Raw genomic sequence first — 19,122 nt, 5'->3', positions numbered from 1 at the left:
TTCCTCCTCTTCTTTTTCCACTCCATAAGCCCCACTCTCTTCTATAACTGATGATGTTACCTAGTTGGGTCATGAAACATCTACAAGAAAACAACCAACTTCAGAGAGCATCACATATCCCAGAGGCTTTATCCTTTTCTTCCTCCTCTCCATAAACCCCAGTCTCTTCTAGCACTGGTGATGTTACCTAATTGGGTCATGAAACATCTTCATGTTGGATAATGAGACATCTGCAATGACATTTAAATTGGTGGACTTTGGGTTTTATAATTATATTAGATAACTTTTTACTGGATATGTTTTGTAGTTTGATTTAACAATAATTGGGATTTATAGAAAGGAGAAAATGTAGTAAATGAATAAATAGCAAAATAGTGAAAGTGCTGATTATTTGTGGTGAAATAAAATGCATGTGTATGTATATGTACATATATTTGTGGAAAATATTACTTAGAAATATTTCTTTATTTTGTCTCATAGCTATCAGTTTATAACATAGGTTATTTTTATTTCTATTATGCACTATTACAAATAAAAATCTAAGAAATTAATTTGCCCAACTTGATACTTAATCATGACTCAATAGGATCTTTGTTGCACTGAAGTTCATGTGGGTAAGTTTCTACATATCTTAGTTTTGAAATTAAGTGGTTAGATTCAGTTGATATGGAAGCAAAATATCTGCTTATAAGAAATACAAAATAAACTCATTCCTATGAATTACAGCTATAGACAACAATGAAGAAATGATGGAATCATTAAACGTGATTTGGGCAAAATATTTCCCATATCTGCTGGAATTTGCATAGTTTTTTATCATGAACAACATCAACCTTTGCTTTTAATTCTGTAATTTACACACTGATTCTGAACATTGATGAGCTAAGAGATGCAAATAGAAATATATATGTATTTGATTACTGATTGATGTTAGCAATGTTTGAATTGTGCTGTTTTAATTTCACTGAAGCATAAAAGAGAAGTGAAATAAAAAGATAAACATATTTTAACATCAACAAGTTTGTGTGATATGGTTTTAAGGAAAAAGCTGAATGAGGCAATATACTTAGCACTGTACTTTGTGGTTACCTAATACAATTTGAATTGAAAAGTGCTCTACAGGATAAAATATTCTAAAGCAAGTGTAAATAAATATAGATGACATTCAAAACAACTTGCTTTGCTGAAAGACTGAACAAAAAAGAAGAAGTAATGGACAATCAAGGCATGGAATTGGAACATAATCTGCTTTCACAAACACAGCTAAACCAAACACATATTTTAAACAAGAGTTGACAAAGATAGCCTTGATTTTGGATTCAATGTCAATGTTAAAATCTGAATTTCTAATGCAACCAAAATGAAACATTTCAGATATAAACCACTGGGAGCCACAGTCTGAGCTTTAAAGCTGCCTGAGTAACAATCATGCTCTCTGTATTGTGAGTATATTCCCAACAGATAAAGCATGGGATTGATATTAAGATAAGACATATTTTCAGGCTTCCTTTTTGTCCACAAAAGGATTTACTGGCAATTTTTATGGCAGCAAAGCCTCCTCTTTTTCAGTCCAATATCCTTTGTTTTTTGTTGGGCCTTGACATATATTACTCCACCCACAGAGACAGTATATTTTCCCATTGGAGAGAATGTTTGCCATGTTCCACAATCCATACTTACATAGCAGTTACAAACAACCTTCTCTTTCCATCTAGTCCCCATAGAGGTTTAATAGATTGTTTGTGGCACTTCCCATATTCTGGTGTTTCTACATGCATTATTTAGTCCTTTGTTCATCATTCTTCCCTCCCTACTCCTAGTTTTGTGATACAATGTGTTGCCTTGGTCAGAGTCATTTGTAAATGCTCTCAAATGCTAATTTTCAGACATGCTGCTTTCAACAACTTGCACAGTTTGAGAATGCAGTAGAGGTCTGGTGTCATGGAGACCAAACATCCTTTAAGATTTTCAATGAATTTATTTGTGTGTTTGTGTACAATCATCTTTTCCTATCCCCATTATTTATTTTAATAAAAATATTTTTGAGAAACTGCAAGCAAAATTTACACAAATGTATTGAGAGAGAGAGAGAGGCAGGGCAAGGATGATGGGAGAGAATGTAATTTTTATTTTCGGTTTAAAAGGAAAGATGGCTAGATTATTCTGAATTCACAAACTGATACATCATGGGATCATACTTGTAGACACCCACACAGAATACCTAGCTATTAGAAAACTTGGGGAGGGGGGGAATTGGAAACACTAACTGACTGACCTTTGCAAATTCCATACTAATATGCTGACTGGACGGTGTTTAAAGAATTTGAGTAACAGCATACTTTAGATCCAAAAAAAAAGTAAAAAAAACCCCTATAAATATTCAGAACAGATTTAAGAATGGATCATTAAGACTCGGGAGATGTAAATCAGTGCTGGGATTCCATATCTTTTCCTATCGGTTCTATGAGAGCGTGCTTCATGCAAGCACATGCGCTTTGCGCATGCGTGCAGCACTCAAAGGCCACCCTCGTCAGCACTCATGAGCTGAGCTGTTGTTTAGCTCAGCTGAGGCACAGCAATCTGCTCTGCCACACAAATCAGTTGAGCTAAAAAACAAGGGAATATAGGACAGGGAATGGCAGAATTGGGAGTGTGGGGCCAACCAGAGGTGGTATTTGCCAGTTCTCCGAACTACTCAAAAGTTCCACTACCAGTTTTCCAGAACTGGTCTGAACCAGTGAATATCACCTCTAATGGAAATGTTGCGATCTGGAAGTGACCAAGGAAATTACTGTCTTAGAAATACGTAACTAAACAGGGAGTACTTCAGTAGTGGTAGCTGCCACAGGGCAACATTTGACTTTAAGAGCTATGTGAGTAGATATTGTGCAAAAAACTATGTTAAATTTCTTGGAAATTTACTTCTCTGTGAAAATTGTTTGGCTTTTCTACTTCATACTTGGGAAGCCATAGAATTTATTTAGGCTTTATTGGAAGGTGAAAAGTTAAGTTTTCCTTCATTTTGGAACCTCCCCAGCTACTTAAACGTACTTAAATTTACTGATTTATCATGAGAGGAATGTCTATGTGATGTCTTCCATTGGAATTTATTTGAGAAGACGGGGAGGCTACAGATACTATAACAGCAGAGAAGATTCAGCAATGGAAAACAGGGTACTTACACACATGCCTCAAAACTAGTGAGAAATTCACTTTTATATCCTGCTGCTTTACTGATGTGGAGGGAATGAAAGAAGTTTTACCTAATAAATTTGAGGAAAATACTTGAAAACGAGGAAGAAATGTTTAATATAACAATAGTAGGAGCCATAATATTTTTCCTGAGTCAGATCAGGTTTATTTATTTCAGCAGCATGTAAACTAACTGGCAGAAATGTTCCTGTTTTTCCAATATTGTTCTCTCATGCACTATCTGAAAAGAATTAGGATTGAACTTGACCCATTGCTTAAAATTCATCTATCACTCTGCTGGAAATCCTGTCCGTATGGAGATGGGTGTAGTTTCTCAAGTTTGTTGTTGAGATGCCGTATGAGGAAAATCAAACGGATTCCTTTCTCCTTTCGTTTAACACAGCAGACACAATGGTTGTTCGGGACAAAATTCAGTGATGCCACATGTTATTGTTGTTTAAAATTATTGAATTGTCTTGTCACATCAAATAATTTAGTCACTCCTTTAATCCCTATGAAGGCTTTTTGGTTGGTGCCTATGTGGGGAGAGTGCCCGTGGCATGGTCTCAAAACTCCAAGTGTAACCTCTCCCCCAAATGTGGGACTGCTGGGTTATAGAAGAAAAGTTATGTTTCATAAAACACTCTTCACATTTTCCATATGTATTTTACTTTTGTTTTTTTTATCATAATTGTAGAGGAGGAAATTTAAGATGACCAAGTGGCCAATTGACCAAGTATTCGAAACTAAACCCTTCTATTGATGAAACTAACATGTTTTATTGGCACCAAGCGCAGTATAGTATGTTATGTTAAGATTCCACAGTGCCCATCGATCTGAGCCTGGATTCCACAACTGCTTTATGGAACCTGAGAAATGAATATTCTTTCTCAGGTTATTTTATCATTGAAATAAATTCTCTGGAGGAAAACTTTTGCCTTCCATGGAAAAAGAATTTTGGCCTTTAAAATATTCCATTGTCAACCTTCAGGTTGGCATGACCATTTTTTTTTTTTTTTTGAGGAAGAGATGAAATATTTGGGGCTTATTGAGTTTGAAACTTGCTCTACATGGAATTTATTGGTGAGTCGGAATACAAAGCAGGAGGGAAGCAAGAAGCATGAGCCCTGCTAAGACTGATGAAGAGAGACAAGAAGCAGTCAAGAGTAACGAAGAATGACCAAGAAAAGCCAAGGCAGTAACCAGAATTGCAAAGGATTTATTGAGATGTGGAGGTACTGAAGCAAAGCTGCAGACTGTAGCTGCTGGCAGATGCCAAGTTATAAGCAGGATTTAGAGTTCTGTCTACTTACCAAGAAGTTATTTCCAGACAGTACTTCTCAGTTGGGCTAAAATTTTCAATCTTAGTACACAACATGTGTTTAATTTTAGCAAGTCCTGACTGGTGTGGCCTTAGGACAGGAGAAAAAGAGTTCATGATCACAGCTGGATAGGTCTTGAGAATTTGGATATCTTACTTTTGCATCTCCTTCATGGCATCCACTACAAGAAAAACTGATTTACCAAAGAGCAAATTGTTATTCTTTTTCAAGATGAAAACATATGCAGTATGTTGATCATGGAATGGATTGATATAAAAATTGAACTTTTTAACAGAACAAACATGCAGATAATATATTTTTAATTTGTATTTTTTTCTGTAACATAATTTAGTACAATACATTTTAAAAACTTGCAGAGATTGAAACAATCAAACATGTTATTCTGTATTTATACAGAATATTGCTTTATACAGAATATTGAAATAATTAAACCATTCATTTTCATTTCATTTCATTTCATTTGATTTTATTTGTAGGCCGCCCTTTTCCCTGAGGGGACTCAGGGCGGCTCACAGAAAACCAGGGAGGGGGGAATACAACACTAAGACGACAACACATAATAAAATAATAAGCAACATGCATACAACATTCGGGCGGGGTAATGGTCCTTATCCCCAGGCCTGACGGGCGAGCCAGTTCTTCAAGGCTGTGCAGAAGGCCTGGACGGTGGAGAGGGTGCGAATCTCTACGGGGAGCTCGTTCCAAAGGGTCGGGGCCGCTGCTGAGAAGGCCCTCCTCCTTGTGGTTGCCAGCCGACACTGGCTGGCCGATGGAATGCGGAGGAGGCCTAACCTATGGGATCTTATAGGTCGTAGGGAGGTAATTGGCAGAAGGCGGTCTCTCAAGTATCCAGATCCACTGCCATGTAGGGCTTTATGGGTGATCAGTAGCACCTTGAAGCGCATCCGGAGATCGACAGGTAGCCAGCGCAGCTCGCGGAGGATAGGTGTAATGCGGGTGAATCGGGGTGCACCCGCGATCACTCGCGCGGCTGCGTTCTGCACTAGCTGAAGTCGCCGGATGCTCCTCAAGGGCAGCCCCATGTAGAGCACGTTGCAGTATTCCAGCCTAGAAATCACGAGGGCCCGAGTGACTGTTGTGAGGGCCTCCCGGTTCAGGTAGGGTCGCAACTGGCGCACCAGGCGTACCTGGGCGAATGCCCCCCTGGTCACAGCCGCTATATGATGGTCGAATGACAGCTGTGGATCCAGGAGGACTCCCAAGTTGCGAACCCTCTCTGAGGGGTGTAAAATTTGACCCCCCAGCCTGAGTGTTGGATTAGTGGCCAAATTTTTGGGAGGAAAACACAACAGCCACTCGGTCTTTTCTGGGTTGAGCACAAGCTTGTTAATCCTCATCCAGTCCATGACGGCTTCAAGCCCCCGGTCCATTACGTCAACCACTTCATTGATTTGGCACGGGGCGGACAGATACAATTGAGTATCGTCCGCGTATTGATGGTATCTAATCCCGTGCCTACGGATGATCTCTCCCAGCGGTTTCATGTAAATGTTAAATAGTAGGGGGGATAAGACCGAACCCTGCGGCACCCCATATTTCAGGGGCCTTGGGGACGATCTCTGCCCTCCCACTAACACCGACTGCGACCTGTCCGAGAGGTAGGAGGAGAACCACCGTAACACGGTGCCTCCCACTCCCACCTCCCGCAGTCTTCGCAGAAGGATACCATGGTCGATGGTATCGAAAGCCGCTGAGAGGTCAAGGAGGACCAGGATGGAGGGATGTCCTTCATCTCTGGCTCTCCAAAGATCATCCATCAATGCGACCAAGGCGGTTTCAGTGCTGTAACCGGGTCTGAAGCCTGACTGGAAGGGGTCTAGGTAGTCTGCTTCCTCCAAGGACCGTTGGAGCTGGAAGGCCACCACCTTCTCAACAACCTTCCCCAAAAAGGGGAGGTTGGAGACCGGGCGATAGTTGTTAAGGACAGCTGGATCTAGGGATGGCTTCTTCAGGAGGGGTCTCACCACCGCCGCTTTCAGTGCGGCGGGGAAGTTCCCCTCCCGAAGAGAGGCGGTTACAACCGCCTGGATCCAGCCTCGTGTCACCTCACTGCAGTTAGAAACCAGCCATGAGGGACACGGATCCAGAGCACAGGTGGAGGAACTCACAGCTCTCATGGCCTTGTCCACATCCCCGGGGGTAACCTCCTGAAACTCAACCCAGAGCTGTTGTACTTGGTCCCCCTGAGTCTCGGCTGGAACTGCGGGTGTGGAGTCCAAGTCCGTCCGAAACCGAGCAATTTTGTCCGCTAAGAATTGGGCATATTCTTCAGCTCTGCCCTGCAAGGGTTCCCCCGCCTCCCTTTTGTTCAATAGGGAGCGGGTTATCCTAAACAGGGCGGCTGGGCGGGACTCAGCGGATGCGACCAGGGAGGCTATGTGTGATCTTTTAGCTGCCCTAAGTGCCCTAGTATATTCCCTGGTGCAGGTGGTTACCATTGCTCGGTTCGATGCGGACTTATCGGACCTCCAACGGTGCTCTAGGCATCTCCTCCGGCGCTTCATCTCCCGGAGCTCCTCGGTGAACCAAGGGGGTCTCCGGGATCCGCCGCCTCGGAGGGGCCGCAGTGGCGCAATCCGGTCGAGGGCCTCTGACGCTGCCGAATGCCACGCAGCAGCCAGAGTCTCTACCGGACTGTGGGCGAAAGTATCAGGAATAACCCCAAGCTCTGTCTGGAACCTTACTGGCTCCATAAGACGCCTGGGGCGGAACCACCTGGTCGGTTCCTCCTCCCTACAGTGGGGGTTTGGCCTCCGGAAGTCGAGCCTCAGTAGGCAATGGTCTGACCACGACAGGGGTATGATGTCACTCCCCCTCAGACCAAGATCACACATCCACTGCTCCGAGAGAAATACGAGGTCAAGCATGTGTCCCGCTGAATGGGTTGGGCCTCGGATTACTTGAGTCAAGCCCATGGCTGTCATGGAAGCCATGAACTCCTGCGCCCCATCAGAGTTTTCACCGAGCGACGGCAAATTAAAGTCCCCCAGGACCATCAACCTAGGGAACTCAATTGCCAGCTCGGCTACTGACTCGAGGAGCGAGGGGAGGGCTGCTGCAACGCTGTTGGGAGGCAGGTACGTTAGCAGCAAACCCACTTGACCCTTGAGGTCCAACTTTAACAGCAAAGACTCACACCCGACAATCTCCGGAGCAGGGACCCTACGAGGAACTAACGACTCCCGGATAACAGCGGCCACACCCCCACCCCTTCCCTGGGCTCTCGGCTGATGCAGCACCTGAAAACCTTCTGGGCACAGTTCTACAAGGGGGACTCCTCCCTCTGGGCCCAGCCAGGTCTCAGTAATACATGCCAGGTCTGCCCTCTCGTCTAAAATTAAGTCCCGGACGAGAGGTGCTTTATGTACAACAGACCTGGCATTTAGCGACAACAGCCTGAGACCAGCTGAGAACAGCCTGAGACCAACAACATTCCTGAGCAACAAAACAGGATTAATCAAAAACAATATAATTTTTACTTTATGGCATTAACCCTGAAATAACACAAAAAGTTGAAAGCTTTTGCATGGTGAAAAATCAAGCAAGGACTGAAGAGCTGAATCTGTCAGCTAGAATGGATGGCCAGAAATGGCTTGGCTCAGCATTAACCACTAGTTATTTTTCAACTTCTTGTTTTATGGTTTGGTGTGAACTTGCCAGATCAAAGTTTATACTATCTGGATTTCTAATTTTAATCTTTTTTCCCTTTTGTTCCACATGTGTAGCTTGAATAAACATCCTAGAATTTTTTGATTTGTCTTTCAGCCAAAAGTCTTTGTTTGCATGTACCTTTCCTAATTACTGTCATATTGTTAATTTAATTTGGGACATTTGAACACCAAGTCCCTTGTGCTGGTTAATGATGCAATAAAATCATTTCTTACATTGAAAAGGGATGCATTGCAACACTTTGCTACCATCTTAATGATTTTGACATTGTCACCCCGCAGACTCTCTCTGCTGTTAGGGAATACTAGGATTGTAAGCTAAACTGAGAAGTGGACAAAATGCTGGTAAAAGGAAAGGTCCTTCTATGCTGCTTCAAGGGATTTGTGTGGAGATATGCTATGTGTTAAGACAATAGGAGTTGATAGCAATAGCAGTAGCACTTAGACTTATATACAGCTTCACAGTGCTTTACAGTTCTCTCTAAGTGGTTTACAGACTCAGCATATTGACCTGAATAATCTGGGTCCTCACTTTACTGACCACAGAAGGATGCAAGGCTGAGTCAACCTTGAGCAGCTCAGAATTGAACTCCTGGAGTGAGCAGTGAGTTAGTACTGCAGTCTAACCACTGCACCATCGTGGCTTATTAAGCATCAGGTAAGCATCACTCAAGAGGGAAAAATAATAACCATTGTGGCTCATTAAGCATCAGGTAAGCATCACTCAAGAGGGAAAAATAATTTTTGATATTTCAGAAAATAAGTACCCTGCATCAAATTAATAAATGCCTGCTAGCTATTGCTTCAGCCTAGTTGACTTTATTCATTTATGGCAATGAAGATCAAGTCACTTCCAGGAACTCCACAAATGGTGAGTTCTGTCCTACCTGGGATGAATCTGGCTCTGCCTAAGGAAACAGTTTTGTGCCAGCACATCTATTAAAACTGTTACATTTCTGTTGAATTATTGTTGTAAAGCATTGAACTGATTAAAATAAAATACAAATCTCTTTAATCCTGAGCATAGAGCATGATAAATATTTCAGCTGCTGGCTCTTATTACATGTTCTATAAATCAGAAAACCAACAAAAACAGTGTTTCTTATAGCAGAGTCTGCACATTTATAGTTGAAGGTAACCTGAGGCACTCATTCTTACTTCAGTTAGATCAAGATAAGGAATGTAAAGTAACTCTATCATTATAATAGTTTCTCTTTGAAACGGAAGCAAAACAGGGTCTTGCCCCTTGTGCTAGGAAGATTCCAAGGCAAATAAAAACATTCTGTTCTTCCACATGGAGAAATTGTGAATTGGTTAGAAAACATTCCAGATGTATCTAATCTCATAACATCATCTATGCTCATCAACTCTGCTGAGCTGATATTATTTATTGTTTGGCTGTGGTGACATCGAAACTGCAGCACAGTTTGCTTATTCTTTTGCAATGCTTCAACATTCAACAACTTTGCAAAATTTGTGGGAGATTTTTTTTTTCACGTTAGAGGTAACTCCTAACTCTAAATTCCTAGCCTTCATTGACTTCAGGATGCTGTCTGGAAAAAGTTGAAGTCTGCAACTCATGAAGTTGCCAAGCTTGAGAAAGACTAATACTAAATATGGGAAATGAAGTCTTGATGGCTGCAAAATTCAACTTCCCCCCCCCCCTAAACTCAGAAAGACAAAATAATGCAATATGAATTAGTTTGCAGGCAATTTCTTTCATTCTTTTGTGAATTGAGAATGACAGGTGTTAATTTTAACCTTAGGACTTATGACTGATGGAGGTAAAGCAATGATTGACATCCTTTGTTCCTTAGTCCAGTGTTTCATAGATGGTGCTAAGGATAATGACCATAGGTTGGACTGATTTTTTTATTGAGACTCTATAGAATGAAAATATTGGTAGTATGGAAAGCCTTTGGACGTTGACAGGATTCATTGTTAATACATTTCTGAAAACTGAGAACAAGAACTGAATAAATCAATGAACTTTGAATGCTTTTCTCTCAGCACTCTGGTTGTCTTCCAATGTTTCTTATTCTATTCGATTTTTTCTAGTTTACAGAGATTCACCATACTTCTTTTAAGTAACTCTTAAGAAGTGAAATTATGCCATGTTCTCATAGCCATGTTTGTAAAGCATTGTATTTTGTTGTCATACAATTTGTATGATAATAAGCATTTGCGTACATTATAATTGTAGTACATCATACCTGGAAGATATTTGATTGGGAAAGAGTATTCCAAAGTATATGCAAAAATCTCCTATAGACTATTGAAAGAAATACTATAAATGCTGTTTGGTCAAAGACTATTTACAGTATCTACACATAATGCCTCCCACGAAGCTGGATTTTCATAACAAAATTACAATTTAGATATTTGATTGCGAAAGATGGAGTAGTGCTTTTGTTTTTATCTGGACAGTGCTTTCTGGACAGTTTAATCATGCAGATTTCCCTTTCCAAATATTCCAGTAGCCACTAGAGGACACCATACTACTTTAAATTTCCTATATATATATATAGACAAAATCTATAAAATATGTCTAATATTATAAATGTTGAATACAGCATACAAACTACAGGGGGGAAGTGCCAGGATGCCTCCTTTCAAACACCTCACCACCTAACCTTCCTACACCCAGAGAGAGAAAGACACACATACCTCCAGCAAGAATCACGTTCCCCAATTATTTATGCAGCATACATACACGTTGCATACAAATGAGGCAGTAATAGGCAAGTCCAGAGATTAGCTTGAAAGTATTTCATTTGTTGATGGATCCGTGATGCTAGTTTACTTTAAAATGGAGCAAACCACATTTACAAGGTAGCTATGGAAACATAACTAAAATCATGCTGAGCCAGTTCTTGCAGCCAGAGAACACTGTTGAGGGAGGAAAGTATTTTTTTCTCTCTCTCTTATAAATAATACAATGTGAGGTGTGCTGCCAACATAATCAATACATTAGCAACTAGAAGAAGGGAGGCTTTGAGCAAACAGCTCTGGCAGAGAGAATGGCAGTTTCTGAAGAGAGACCAATGGGACCAAGTCTGTATTTCCTGATTCTGTGGTGAGAAAAAGGCAAAGTCCTTTCTGGCACTCCTACACCTTTCTGTGATTCAAACAGTTGTAAGCAGGGCTGAATGTGTTTGGACAGATGGACAGACAGATAGATGAATTTTATATTCTTCTAGGACAGGGGTCCCCAAACTTGGAAACTTTGAGACTTGTGGACTTCAACTCCCAGAATTCTGCTGACTGGAGAATTCTGGGAGTTGAGATCCACAAATCTTAAAATTGCCAAGTTTGAAGACCCCTGTTCTAGGGGAACAAACTGCAAAAAAAAAAAGGAGTGTATGTGTAAACCATCCTTACATGTTGACGGTGAGTGTGAAGAAAGATTATAGTGACTGGAGCCCTTAAGAAGAGAATTGCTGATTTGATTAGACTTGCTGATTTAATCCAATTTAACAATTTGAATCAATCTGACACATAGATTCAAAGTATGTCTGGATACAAAGTACATAATTTGGTATAATTTTTCAAAATGATAGTCTTTTTAAGGACATCCATTTCAATTCATTTATTCAGTCCAAATTGTCAATCCAATTCAGAAAATCATTTTGATTTACAGATTTGATCAAGTGGTCCTTGACTTAAACATCCAAATCAGAATTTTGACCAATCGTATTGTTTCCCTTGGAGCTAAGGTTGACAAGAAGTGATGCAACAGAGTTATAGAAAATCATGCATGGACTCGAAAATATAGATAGGAATGATATTTTCCCCTCCCTCCATGAAATTAAATTCAGATTATCTACTGAAACTAAATGGAAAGAAATTTTGCACACATACATACCACAATATTATTAAATCTTCAAAATTCCAGTTATCCAACATTATGATGGTCACCAATTTAGGCACTATTTATAAGAGTCTGGGAGAAAGCCATACAATATTCTATTAATGGTTATGAGGCTTAATGGCTGTCACTCTGTTTCTGTAATCAATGGGTAACATGCCCTAAATGTGAAATGGTAGGGAACAACAGTGAAAAAGAGTTATTCCCCTTCTGTTATTTTTCTGGATTTATCTGGCTACCACAGGATACAGAATGCTAGACTAGTTCAGCTCTTGGCTGATCCAATAGGTCCTATTTCTGCTAGAAAATCTTCCTTATCAAATATGCAATGTCCTGAAGCTGCCAAAACAGCCAATGCAATGTTGGACTGCCTCAACAGAGCTATAGTTCTGTATATAATATGCTGCACCTGAAGTTCCATCTCTACTTTGATTTTCCATAATGTAAAAAGAATGCTGAGGAACTGGCACAAAGAGGCTGAGGGTTTTTGAGGCTAAATCCTATGGTGAGTGATTAAAACCTTTGTATGTTCTAAGGCATGGGTGTCAAACTCATAGTGTCACGTCATCATGTGACATATTATGACTTTCCTCCCCCCTTCTCTAAACCGGGGGCAGGCGTGGTCAGCACGTGATGCATCTGGCTCACAGTCCACATGTTTGATACCTCTGTTCTAAGGTGAAGTATCATAGCTGTCGTCAATATTGTCAGAGAAAATAGGATATATGGATGTATTTTCCATAGTCCCAAGGTTAGGACAATTACCAAGTGAGTAGAAACTTTACAGAGAAAGATCCAATCTTAAAATAAGGAGGAAGTTCACGATCATGGGAGCTATTAAACAGTGGAATAGTCTGCCTTCTTGAGGCATGTGTGCTTTAGCTCTGGAAACTTTCCAAGAAAGATTAGGCAGCCATTTGTCTGTGATGGTCTGATGATTCCTGCCTTGGACTGAGAATTAGACCAGAAGGCACCCCAGTCTCTTCCAATCATATGATTCTCATATAAAAAAATTATAAAAGTTAGTGGATGCATCTCTATGTAGCTTTTACTAGCATTATGATCCAGGTACAAACTGGTTTATTATATGAGGAATGATTAGTCAATTTCTATTAAGATATAAGGCACTGGGAAAATTCAGAAACAAGAATGCAATTGCCATTTAACCTGTGCTGCGTAGCTAGACTAAATAAATATCAATTATATTTATAAGCCTTAGATCTCTACCTAGCTGCTCACAAGTAAATTACACATAAAATATAATAGCTTTCATTCTGTAATTTGGATGTATATACTTTTTCTATCTTCTACTGGAGAAGTAGGCAACTTGCTATTCCTCTGACATTTTGTTTGGCTACTATCATATTCCCTGATCACCAGCCAGGAAATTTGGGAGTTGGTGTATAAAATCTAGAAGGAGCCAAGTTGTCTACTCTTATCCTGTGGTTTTATTTTATCTTGTGTTCTGTTGATTCAATTTAGTCACTAAAGGGTCTCCATAGCAAAATATTATTTCTGACAATAAGGATTTAAGCAAATCCTTAGAAACCAGCATTGCAAAACACGCCTTTTGAAGGATTTGTACAATTCTATCTGGAAATCACTTTTGGAAGCATTCTTGCTTTCCCTGAAAAAGAAAGGCAGCTGGTTCACATATTATCTAAAGTTGTAAACAGAAAAAAAAATCTTGATACTCAAAATCTTGAAAGTTTGTCAGTATGAAAATGCCTTTGGGAGGCCAGTGTGGTGTACTAGCAAAATGAAGTACATGAGATCTGCCCAAATTCCAGTCCCAATAAGGTGCACATTCTTATTCATCAAAGCAACTGCACTGAGGAAAATATAGTTATTGATGCTTGTGGCTATAGACATGCATTTATTTGCAGTTTACCTTGGATTTGAGAGAAGGGAACACACATCCAGGTGATTTTCCAACAAGATATGTTTATTTACTCACCATTTTCACGTTCAGCAACAGCTACTGATTCAATCCTAGAGTGGATTTTGATAAATTGACATGGAATTATTTCAGATAAGAGTTGGACTATTATCCCAGTTGGTTCAGTCCATAAAATACTTGGGAGTTGAGAAGAAAGAAGAAAAAAACCTCATGTCTAGAAACCTCGATAAAAAGGGCATTACAGATGGCCTTCACTTAAGTATTGTTCAGTGACCATTTAAGTTTAAGTTGCAACAGAGCTGTCCCTCAGTCATATGATTACCATTACAGTCAGTACATGTTGTCCTGTTGTTTTTTTCATTTTTCCTCCTTGCAAAACAGACAGAATAAGGAGAAGGAATTGAAAAAGAGTAAAAATACACATAATGGGAAATATATACCAAAAAAATACACTGGCACCAACAGCCACAAGCACGCTACAAAAAAGACCTTCATGTGTTCACAGGAGAAATTGCCCATAGAAATTGCTTGGTTCGTCTTCCCTCCCCCTTCTTTGTTTCACCACTATTGCAAACATTGTATAAACAGCAACACTGAACCTGTGTTTACTAAATCATAATCATTTTCATAGCTCCTCATGATGGCTGTTGTGAAATATAAGCTGAGTCATGTTTACATCATGTCACTCTCATACAGAATGGGACACAAATTGCCATTTGAAAATGTTTGACCATTGTATAGGTTAAGATGGATGTTTTGTCCAAAAATTTACTAGGTTAAGGAGAAATTCTGCAACAATTTCTCAAGGTACAAAATACCCCAAAAAGGAAAAATATATATGATAAATTTATGAGGAGTAGAGATTCCTTGGGATTTGAGATGCCTACAATGTCAGAGAGACAGGACTGTCACATACTAACCTTCATCATTTATTTTAATGAAATAAATGCAAGAACAGTCCATCTGTGAAACAATTAATTTTTGGTTAAATTGAATGACTGCTTGTAGAAAATTACAGGAGAATTCATGTATCAGCACTAACGGAAACTTGAGCCTTCGTTTAAAACAGATGTAAACATTTTATACATGATCTGTAAATGCCATGGCAAAGCCATTCTCTGAAACACAGGTAGGGACAGAAGAAAACTTTAGATTAATATAGCATTAAACAAATTAAAGACTACAGATGATATTATTTTTCCCTATTTATGATTCTTCCATTACATTAAATATTGATATCACCCAGAATTATTCATGATTGGAGGCATCTATCAGCTCAGCAAAACAAACAAAACTTGGTAGGAACTTTTAGATAAGCTCTGGATACCATAAGAAATATCTGCATATTGAGATCTATATTGTAGATTTTAAAGCATGGGTCTTGTTTGGATCATAACACCCAGGTAAGTAAATTTACTTAGGTTTAATACATTATTGAATACCTTGTTTCCCTGAAAATGAGACCTATCCCAAAAATAAAATAAAATAGAATATATCTTTATTACCATCATAGACCAGCAATAGACATCACTTTTTACAATATATTGAAAAAATAGTACTGACATTAATAATGGATAATAACATCTCTGTTAAGAAAATACATGTTCTCAAAATGTTAGGGTCACTCCCTAGTTTACGTGGGTTTAAAACTGATAAGTATGCGAGTAAATATAATGTTCCCAAAAATAGTTAGAGATATCTCCAAAAAATTGGTACAAGTTGACAGCTATAATTCTATAACCATTTTTTTTCTTGTGGACATTGTAGCGAGACAGAGTATTGTCACTGCATATGTGGTAGACGGGTTTGAGTCCTGGAGGAGAAAGCCTACTGCCTCACCTCCCTTGGCCTACTCCATTGTGGCTGTGAAAAGTAGAAAAATTGGGGTGATAGCCATGCAGGGTCCTGGTGGATGGGGCTGCTGGAGCCGCTGCTGTGAGGTGAGGCAAATATCAAAGCATGTGTGGGCATGAGATAAGATGGTGCAGGATGCATGGGACAGCTCCAGCCCCCCACCATCCCACCACCTAATGGAAGTGACACTGTCATGCCCCACTGTTTCCTGTCCCACTGCAAGCAAGCAGAAGAAGTGGGCCTCCCTTATATGGGAAAAAATTAAGACATCTCCCAAAAATAAGCCCTGGTGCTTATTTTGGGACCCAAAAGAAAATATGACATGGTCTTATTTTTGCTGAAACAAAGGCATATATTATGAAAGGAGAAGAAAGAGAGATGGATAAATAGATAGATAAATAGATAAATGATTGAAAGAAAGAAAGAGAGAGAGGGGGAGAGAAAGAGAGAAAGAGAAAGAGAGAAAGAGAAAGAAAGAGAGAGAGAGAGAAGGAAGGAAGGAAGGAAAGAAAGAAAGAAAGAAAGAAAGAAAGAAAGAAAGATAGATAGATAGATAGATAGATAGATAGATAGATAGATAGATAGATAGATAGATAGATAGATAGATAGATCATATTATGGCTACAGTATTGTCACTCACTTTTTATCAATTTCACAAACAATGAATATTTGGTTAAACTAACCTTTTTTTAAAAAAAATGCTAGGACTCATTTGCTTAAATCAAAGTATTTAGACTAATCTGATTTATGGATCACAATTTAAGTCCTCTTGTGCTTCTCTATATATAGTAAAATTATTTTACTTCCTTATTTAATGTTAGACTGTATTTCTATTTTTAATGGGGGTTTTTTAACATGCCAAATAACACAAGATTTTCATTGATCTTGCTCAGAGACAGCATTATAACCACATTTGTTACCTCTGAATCTTCCTCCTTTTCCTTCTGTCTGGATGAGGAACCATTTCTTTTATTTTGCCAGAGTCTACAAGTATTAATGTGTTTATTCTTGTTCAATAGGTTCAAAAAGTTATAAAGGTGAAGTGATACATAAAGATGATTATATATAACACTGTAGTAATTTATAATAAATTACATCAGCACCTCAGAGATACTAACCCATATATCCTTAACATTATTATCATTTTATCCTAGTTTATTATTTTCTTCTTTCATAGCTCAATAGCTATTTGGAGATTAGCTTCTCCACTGAATATAGGGATGAGTTTAGAGATGGCAGATCAGAGATGCTGTCAGTGTCTTATGTTGTGATATTTTATTCCATTCTATTTACTTTACTAATATTTTTTTTAAAAAAAATACTCATAAAAATGGAAACTGTGATCTTGGGATGTTGCTTGTCTACAGCCTTGTATTTGTGTGCAATCATAGTTTATGTGAATAATCCCAATAAATATGCTTCCTAAATATGCATGTACCCTTGTACATGCCTTTTGTTTCTTATGCAACTTTCTCTGGTTTACACTTTTTTCATAAAACTTATTTTTACAAACTTTTAAAATGTATGTAAATGTATCTCCTCCTAAAATAGATAGATAGATAAATAGATAGATAGATAGATAGAGTCACATGTTTCAGCCTAATTTCAAAAGTATTTTGCAATTCTTACATTATATCTTTTGCAAGAGAATGACGCAATAGCTCAGTGGCTAAGACCCTAAGTTTGTTGATCAGAAAGGTCTGCAGTTCAGCGGTTCGAAGCACTAGTACCGCATAATGGGGTGAGCTCACGTTACTTGGTCCCAGCTTCTGCCAACCTAGAAAGTAGAAAAATACGAGCCACCTTTGGTGGGAAGGTAACATCATTCCATGTGTCTTCAGTGTTTAGTCATGCCAGCCACATGACCATGAAGATAAATCCTTTCAAAGGTTATCTTATGTATATAACCATACAAATGCTTCCAAGTTCCTTTTGGTTCTTTTCCTATTTTAGCGAGACCCTAGTTCTCTCTATCAGCAGCAGCTAACCAAATAATCAAGTGGTATCTGTTAAGTAAGCTCTCTGTTGGGAGAGCGAGTGCGTTCAGAGAAGCGTTGGGAGAGTTGTGTTGGAGAACACACAAACCAGCATTCAGAGACACTGCAGTTTAAATAAGCTTTTACTTTCGTGGAAAATAGAGGTATCAGAGTCCATCAAACAGTCCAAGTCATACACGGATAAGACAGTCAGTCATCAATGTCTTTCAGTTAAGGGATAATCCAAATAACATAGTCCAGTATCGTATAATCAGTTCAGTACTCAAAGTTTGCTAGCAGTTGCAAAACTTACAATAGCTCACAGCACTTTCTACCAGCCAGCTTCCAAAACACTCAGATCAGATCAGCCCAGCATCTAACACACAGAGATAACAGTCATTCTGGCTCCCTCTTATGGCCGATTGAGGAAAATAGCAGCCAATTGCATTTTACAATATGATTTAAAGAAACAGGTATAGCATTGTTACATTATCTATATATTGCCAACCCAACCACTAGATTATATTACTAACAGTATCTAAAAGATAAGATGTAAGACACATAGGAGGTTTATGTTATAATAACTATGTCAGTCTTTAAGACCATAAAATCTCTATTGTTTTACATTCTCACAGCCCTCAATATTTTGTCAGCATCCTCACTTCAGCATCTTCACTTGATCTAATTGTAGGATAAGCTTCTCCTAATGAATTTCTGTTGTCACTCAGAATGATCAATGTATTAGCATTTTAAAATGAAGAACAAAAGTATTTAAATTGTCTGTATAGGACGCTATAGGAAAGGGACACTGCTGAAATATTATAGACAAGAGATGTATTTTTCCGTCATGTAAAGGAGATCCATGATTGCACATGGATTAGAAAACGGAGGCCATGATGTACTCATGCTGTTGAACTAATCCCTGCTAGGGCAGTTTTGAGTTTCAGATTGCCAGAAGAAATTAGAATGATTTGGCAAACTCAAATAGATCAGGTTATTCTGGAGCAAAACAAAGACGAACTGAAATGAAAACAGTGCAATGGAATAAATAATTGACAGAATTGGGGTGGCAAAATAAAAATTGAGTTAAAATTCCTCTGATTGTTTGAATATTTGCACCATTTCCCATTTGATTTATGCATTTGATTGCTTCTATTTTTCATTTTTTAAATTTATTTTGGAGATAATTGGATTTTGAAGGTTTGCAGCCAGACACTGTAATTGATCTCTAAAAGATGGATTTGTCACTTAGCCAAGCACAAGTCTAGCTATTGGAAAGGAGAGGAAAATGCACAGTCAA

The sequence above is a fragment of the Thamnophis sirtalis genome, unplaced genomic scaffold (assembly GCF_051295495.1).
Source record: "Thamnophis sirtalis isolate CommonGarterSnake01/CBP01778 unplaced genomic scaffold, rThaSir2_p1.2 scaffold_11, whole genome shotgun sequence".
Taxonomy (NCBI): domain Eukaryota; kingdom Metazoa; phylum Chordata; class Lepidosauria; order Squamata; family Natricidae; genus Thamnophis; species Thamnophis sirtalis.
Note: the sequence above shows the minus strand (reverse complement) of the source record.